The sequence below is a fragment of the Carlito syrichta genome, unplaced genomic scaffold (genome assembly GCF_000164805.1).
Source record: "Carlito syrichta isolate Samal-C Ts95f unplaced genomic scaffold, Tarsius_syrichta-2.0.1 Scaffold309724, whole genome shotgun sequence".
In the NCBI taxonomy this organism is placed as follows: domain Eukaryota; kingdom Metazoa; phylum Chordata; class Mammalia; order Primates; family Tarsiidae; genus Carlito; species Carlito syrichta.
Genome location: NW_007253820.1, coordinates 503,968 through 511,207, shown reverse-complemented (window position 1 = coordinate 511,207; position 7,240 = coordinate 503,968).

Below are 7,240 nucleotides of genomic sequence, written 5' to 3'. Positions count from 1 at the left end.
CTACTTGGAAGGCTGAGGCGGAAGGATCACCAGAGCCCAGCAGGTCAAGGCTGCGGTGGCAGGGACCGAGGTGAGAGGATTGCCTGAACCCAGGGATTTGAGACCAGCCTGGGCAACTTGGTGAGACCTCGTCTCTACAGTAAAAGCCAAAAAATTAGCTGGGCGTGGTGGCGCGCGCCTGTAGTTCCAGCTACTTGGAAGACTGAGGCTGTAGGCTCACCTGAGCCCAGCAGGTTGACGCTGGGCTGGCCAGTGAGCATGCCACTGCACTTCAACCTGGACAATGGAGTGAGACTCCCAACACAAAAAAAAAATAGAGATGGGTTCTTGCTATGTTGCCCAGGGTGGTCTTGAATACCTGGGTTCAAGCACTCCCCCTAGCTGGCTGTAGTAGTTCACACCTGTAATCCCAGCATTTTGGGAGGCGAAAGCGAGAGGATTGCCTGAGCTCAAAGGTTTGAGACCAGCCTGGCCAACATGGTGAGCCTCGTCTCTACAATAAATTAAAAAATTAGCTGGGCATGGTGGTGCTTACCTGTGGTTCCAGCTACTTGGAAGGCTGAGGTGGAAGGATCACCTGAATCCAGCAGGTTGAGGCTGAGGTGGCCATGAAAGCATGCCTCTGCACTTCAGCCTGGGCGACAGAGTGAGACTTTGACTCAACAATCAAACAAACAAACAAATCCCCTTGCCTCAACCTCCTAAAGTGCTGGAATTACAGGTGTGAACCACTAGGCCTGGCCTAAATCACCTGTTTTTAAATGGGCAAGAACATGAATGGAACTTTCACTAAGAGAGAAGCTCATATAACATATGAGGTATATGAATAGATGCTCAGTCTCACTGGTAGTCAAAGAAATGTAAAATAATTGTGGCACAGTAGCTCACACTTGTAATCCCAGCACTTTGGGAGGCCGAGACAAAAGGACTGCTTGAGCCCAGGAGTTCAAGTTCAACCTAGGCAACATAGTAAGATATTATCTCCACAAAAAAAAAAGAAAAAAAAAAAAAGAAAAAAATTTTGCCATGATTGGTGGTGTGCATCTCTAGCCCCAGTGACTTAGGAGGCTGAGGCAAGAGGATCACTTGAACCCAGGAGATCAATGCTGCAGTGAGCCATGATCATGCCACTGCCCTCAAGCCTGAGTGACGCCAATTAAACAAATGCAAATTAAAACTACAACGAGGCTGAGTGTGGTGGCTCATACCAGTAATCCAAGTATTTTGAGAGGCTGAGACTGAAGGATCACTTGAGGCCAGGAAGGAGTTTCAGACCAGTCTGGGCAGCAAAGCAAGACCCTCTACAAAAATGTGTTGGGTATGGTGCCATGTGCTTATAGTTCCAGCTCCTTGGGAGGCTAAGGCAGAAGGATGGTTTGAGCCCAAGAATTTGAGGCTGTGGTACACTGAGATCATACCATAGCATTCTAGCCTGGGTGACAGAGTAAGACCTGTCTCAATCCCTCCTGCCTCATACATAATGAGATGCCATTTTCCATCCACCAAATTGGCACAAAATTAAAATTTGATAATAGGCAGTGCTGGTAAGGGTATAGAACAATAATTTTAATTCACTGTTGGTGGTAGTATAAATTGATGCCACTACTTTGGGGAACAGTTTGATATTACCTAGTTAATTTGGACATGAGCATACCCTATAATTGAGCAATTCAGCTCCTACACACACACACACACACACACACACACACACACACACACACAAATGTTAGAGCATTATTGTTTGTAGTAGCAAAAATGAACAAACCAATGTCCCTCAATAATATAATGAATAAATTGTGATATAGTCAATCAGTGGATTATTACAGAAATGAAAATAAATGAACCACAGTCTCCACATGAGTAACTCTCAAAAACAATGTTGAGAAAGAACAGCAAATTGCAGAAGAATTCATAATTTCATTTATACAAAGGCAAAAAACAGTGAAAATGAAGCAATGTATTGTTTAGGTTAGTCACATAGATAGTAAAACCCATTAAGAAAACAAAGGAATGATTAAGATAAAAATCATTGTTGTGGTAATTCCAGGTGTTATTACAACTCCAGCAGCATGTGATTGAGAAGAGAAACAGGTAACTTCTAGGGTAAGACAGTGTTTTATTCCAGGAATTCCTGGATAACTGAGTATATGTGGTCACAACAGCCATAAGTGTGAGTGAGATGACCCAGGAAGAGAGAGGAAAGTAAGAGGAAAAGGAGGCCGGGTCGGTGATCCTTCCACCTCAGCCTTCCAAGTAGATGGAACTACAGGCGTGTCGTGTGTGTACCACCGTGCCCAACTAAGTTTTTTTGATTTATTGAAGAGATGAGGCCTCACCAAGTTGCCCAGGCTGGTCTCGAACCCATGGGCTCAGGCAATCCTCTCACCTCAGCCTCCTAAAGTGCTGGGATTACAGGCATGAGCCACCACCGTGCCCAGCTTGGAATTCTTTCTGACTCCTTGTACACACTACCTTTCACTTGTCTACTGGGAACTCAAGTCTTCACTCACTCCTTTCTTGTAATGTCTTTCTTCCTGTACCCCTACTGTGGAGAGACATTATGGCCAAAATAGGTACCCATGTGAGCCACTACACCCGGCCAGAATGCCCCTTCTACTCCATCCTGGGGTGCTTACCAAGCCCCTCCCTTTGGGAAATTATCTCCCAACCCTTGAATTAGCTCAGAAGTTCCTAAAAGACTAAGCTGACCAACAATTCTCTGCCCCCTGTGAGAACTCTCCTCCTAAATCTCAATTGCAACCAGAGAACTGAGTCCTCAGATTTACCAGAGACCAAACTAAGCCTTCCAGCTACTATGGAAGGGACATTTTCTTTTCTTTTCTTTTCTTTTTGAGTTGGAGTCTCACTCTGTCGCCCAGACTTGGGTGCAGTGGCTGCTCCAGGCCACCGCAGCCTCGACCTGCTGGGCTCCGGCGATCCTTCCGCTTCAGCCTTCCGAGTAGCCAGAATTACAGGCATGCGCTACCACGCCCGGCTGATTTTTTTGATTTATTGCAGAGATGAGGTCTCTCCGCCGAGAAGGGTCTTGAACCCATGGGCTCAGGCAATCCACTCGCCTCCCAAAGGCGCAGGATTACAGGCTGAGCCACCAAGCCCGGCTGGAAGGGACATTTTCAAATAATATTAATCACCCCCACAGCAGCCAAACTCGGGGATCCCTTCCTGGATCCAGCTATCTCGACTCAAGACAGCTCCCCCATCATTCCCAGAAGCTCCTGCATCAGATCAGCCTACACCTAACCCATACATTTTGGAGCCTCTAGGTGATTTCAAGCTCCTCTTCGGATGGGTAAACTCATAAATGCTCCCAGGTCCAGACCTAGTGAAGGCTTACAGACATCATGTGTAATTTTTAAAAAATTTTAAATATGTGGGTTACAATTCAGGGTTAGGTATACATTATGCAGGCACCCTTGTTGATGAGGTGTGCCCCCCCACCTTGGCAGTTTCTCACTATTGCCAATCCCTTTCTTATAGTATTACAATAGTTTACAACCCTGCTTACTGTGCATTTCCTGGAGACCATTTGTTCTTTGAAAGATCTGATTTTGCTGAGTACAACCTTGTAAATTCCAAAGAAAATGTGTAATCGTTCAACACGACCCCCCTTCCTTACCTAAACGAAGGTATAAGACCCCTCTTCTCCCTTTCTGGGGGACTCAGCCTGGGAGTGTTAGCCCACTGAGTCCGCTGGCGTAAATAAAATTGCCACTTCCTATAATAGTCTCGGTGTCACGACCTCTCTGTCTTCCCACTACATAGGTACTTTGGGTTCTCTACTTGCAGGAAGTGTGTAAATGGAGAAGTTCAAGGGTATGCCTGGTATTATAGTAATCCAGCTGGCTATATTTTATGGTCTGTTGTTGGGCCCATTTTAAAAAAATTTTGAGTTGGAGTCTCACTCTGTCATCCAGGCTGGAGGGCAGTGGTATGCTCTCAGCCACCCCAGTGTCGACCTGCTGGGCTCCGGCGATCCTTCTGTCTCAGCCTTCTGAGTAGCTGGAACTACAGGCATGCTACCACACCTGGCTAATTTTTTGATTTATTGTAGAGATGAGGTCTCGCCAAGTTGCCCAGACTGTTGTTGAACCCATGGTCTCAGGCGATCCCCTCACTTCGGCCACCCAAAATGCTGGCATTACAGGCTTGAGACACCAAACCTGGCTGTTGTGTACATTTTATTTTATTTTTTATTTTTTGAGTTGGAGTCTCGCTGTCGCCCAGACTGGAGTGCAGTGGCATGCTCCCGGCCACCGCAGCCTCGACCTGCTGGGCTCCGGCGATCCTTCCACTTCAGCCTTCCAAGTAGCTGGAACTACAGGCACACGCTACCACGTCCGGCTATGTTGTGCACATTTTAAAATTGATGGGCAAATTACATCAGAGGTCGATCTGAAACTATAGAGTTTAATTATAGAGTCTCTTAAGTTCTCTATTTCTCTATTTTTCTTTTCTGCCTGTGTTAAAATTTGCTGCTACTTTTCTACTGGTATTGAGGTAAAATCCAATGTTTGAATCCAATCAGGTTTTTTTGTAAACTGACAAATTTGCATTGTTAATTAATGGCTAGAATTCTGAAGTAAAAGCCACAGGACTCATTTATTTCTATGTATATGCCTAGAAGTCACAGAGACTAGAACCCAGGAACCTGGTTTTGCCATCAAAGAGGTAAGAGTTTCACACTTGCCAGGTGCCTGGGTTCTCTTTCCCTCTGTGCAGTCCAGTGACTGACAAAAATCACTGTTTGTCTCATCTGCAAGGTTTTGATTAATGGAAAAAAAAATTGTGTGACTAGTCTTGGGTTGTAGTCACTCTGGTGTAATCTTGGGGACTGGTATTTTGTGGTATGAGTATTCATATTGTTTGATCTCTTTCCTCTCAGAAACTTGTTTTCTTTTGTCTTTGTCTTTCTTTGTTTTTCTGTCATAAAGAGGAGTACCATCGGGTAGAACACAGGCCTAGCACCTCTAGGAGTCTGCTGTTTGATCTGGCCCTGCAACTAGTCAGTTTTTGCAATTCAGACTAGCCCAGCACTTCAAAGTCAAACATCCCTGTGAGTCTGAAACAAAAACTGAATGAGGTTTCTCTCTTGTCTTACCTTTATGTCCTTGAGAGCTTGACTTTGTGACTAAGTGGTAATACTCTCTCTCTTAGTCTCTGCCATCCAGAGGGCATGAATTGTCAGGTCCCTGTTAGGGTCACAATCCCCCAGTGGGGCTTCCAGAATGTTAGGCCAGGCCCACTGGGGGCATGGAGTGTCTGGTGTGTGATCTGGTGCCGTATGAAAGATGCAAAAAATTGCACAGAAGTTAGATTAGAAAATATAGTTTATTTTGAAAGTAAATTACAGAGAGAGAAATAAAGAGGAAATTCACCTCCCCAAGGTAGGGGAGGGGCCCCAAAGTTTAAGAAAACATGGCCTGGCCATAGCTCAAAGAGCACATGGCCACATCATAGCTTAGCAAGGCAATGGCGGCAATGGTCTGGCAATAGTCTCAATGGCCAGGCAAATGGCATAATGGCCACTCATGGTTGTATGCTTTTAACCATTTTCCTTTGATGGGGGAAGGGCATTAAGCTGATTGGGTGGTGGTCTGCTTCACGAAGGGGCCGGTAAGTTCAGGTAAGTCCAGGTACTGACATCAGGTGATGGATAGCAGGCAGATGGGTGGGTTAGTCACATGAGTCTTAGATCTTGAGGTCGCTATACATTAGCATCTCATGGCCTCAGGTGGTGGACTAGATGGAAGGAGACAAGGGGAGAGGGTTTTCCAGCAAGAGACTTTGTCACACATTTGCAATTCACAAGCTCTTTGACCAAAACATGGTCTATTGGCCAGGCTCAGTGGCTCAGCCTATAATCCCAGCACTTTAGGAGGCCGAGGTGAGAGGACACCTGAGCCTGGGGTTTGAGACCAGCCTGGGTAACTTGGTGAAACCTCATTTCTACAATAAATCACAAAAATTAGCTGGGTGTGGTGACATAAGCCTGTAGTTCCATCTATATGAAAGGCGGATGTGGAAGGATCGCCTGACCCCAGCAGGTTGAGGCTGTGGTACTGAGTGAGACTCCAATTCAAAAAAAAAAAAGATGATCTATTATCATTTCTATGGTTCTGTTCTTGTCTTGCATCTGATGGAGATTTGCAAGAGGGTGGGGTAGGCTGCTGCTTGGCCTGCGGTAGAATGTCTGAATGCTTGCTGAAACCTGCCTATTGGAAATTTATCTATCTGTGTCTAAACTGTGCTAGATTCAAAGCATGCCAAGGATAAAGTCTAAGCAAAAATGGCCTTGCTGAGGAAAAGAGACTACGCTAAACTAAGTGTATTCTAGGTTTCTACAGGAACTTCCTTTCAGTCCCATCAGGTGACTAGTCTGAAAATATTTTATATAAGATTTCATGCAGCATATTTTTGTTTCGAACATATTAAGGTCTTAGTGGAGTTTTGTCATAAAGGGTCCCATCCCTATGGGAGTTTGTTGTTTTTTGCCATCTTAAGTCTATTTCCGAGAGTAAATTTTCAGGGATCACAGGGATTGCCTTCTCTATGCCCTCTCTTGCTTATATAGTAAAACCTGGAAAATTACTACAAGAGGTGTTCTGAATTGAGTCTCTGGAACTAAGTGCACCATTGAAAATAAAAAGAGTACCTGCATAATGAGCATTTGTATACTTACCCTGAACTGTGCCCCACATCTTTAAAATAAAAAATAAAAAAAATATTTTAGAGAGCTCTCATTTTAAACAGAGTGAGACTCCAACTCAAAAAAAAATTTAAAAAAGAGATGTGGGCCAGGCATGGTGGCTCAGCCTGTAATCCCAGCACTTTGGGAGGCTGAGGCGAGAGAACTGCCTGAACCCAGAGGTTCAAGACCAGCCTAGGCAACAAGGTGAGACCTCATCTCTACAATAAATAAAAAACTTAGCCGGGCATGGTAGTGCGCGCCTGTAATTCCGGCTATTTGGAAGGCTGAGGCGGAAGGATCATCTGAGCCCAGCAGGTCGAGGCTGTGGTGACTGGGAATTTGCCACTGCATTCCAATCTGTGCGACAGTGAGACTCCAACTCAAAAAACAAAAAAACAAAAAAAAGAGATGTGAAAAGATTTTTTTTAGAGCTCTATGTTTTCAAAGCTTAATTAAAAGCTAATGTCCAGCTGGGCTCGGTGGCTCAGCCTGTAATCCCGCGCCTTTGGGAGGCTGAGGTGAGTGGATTGC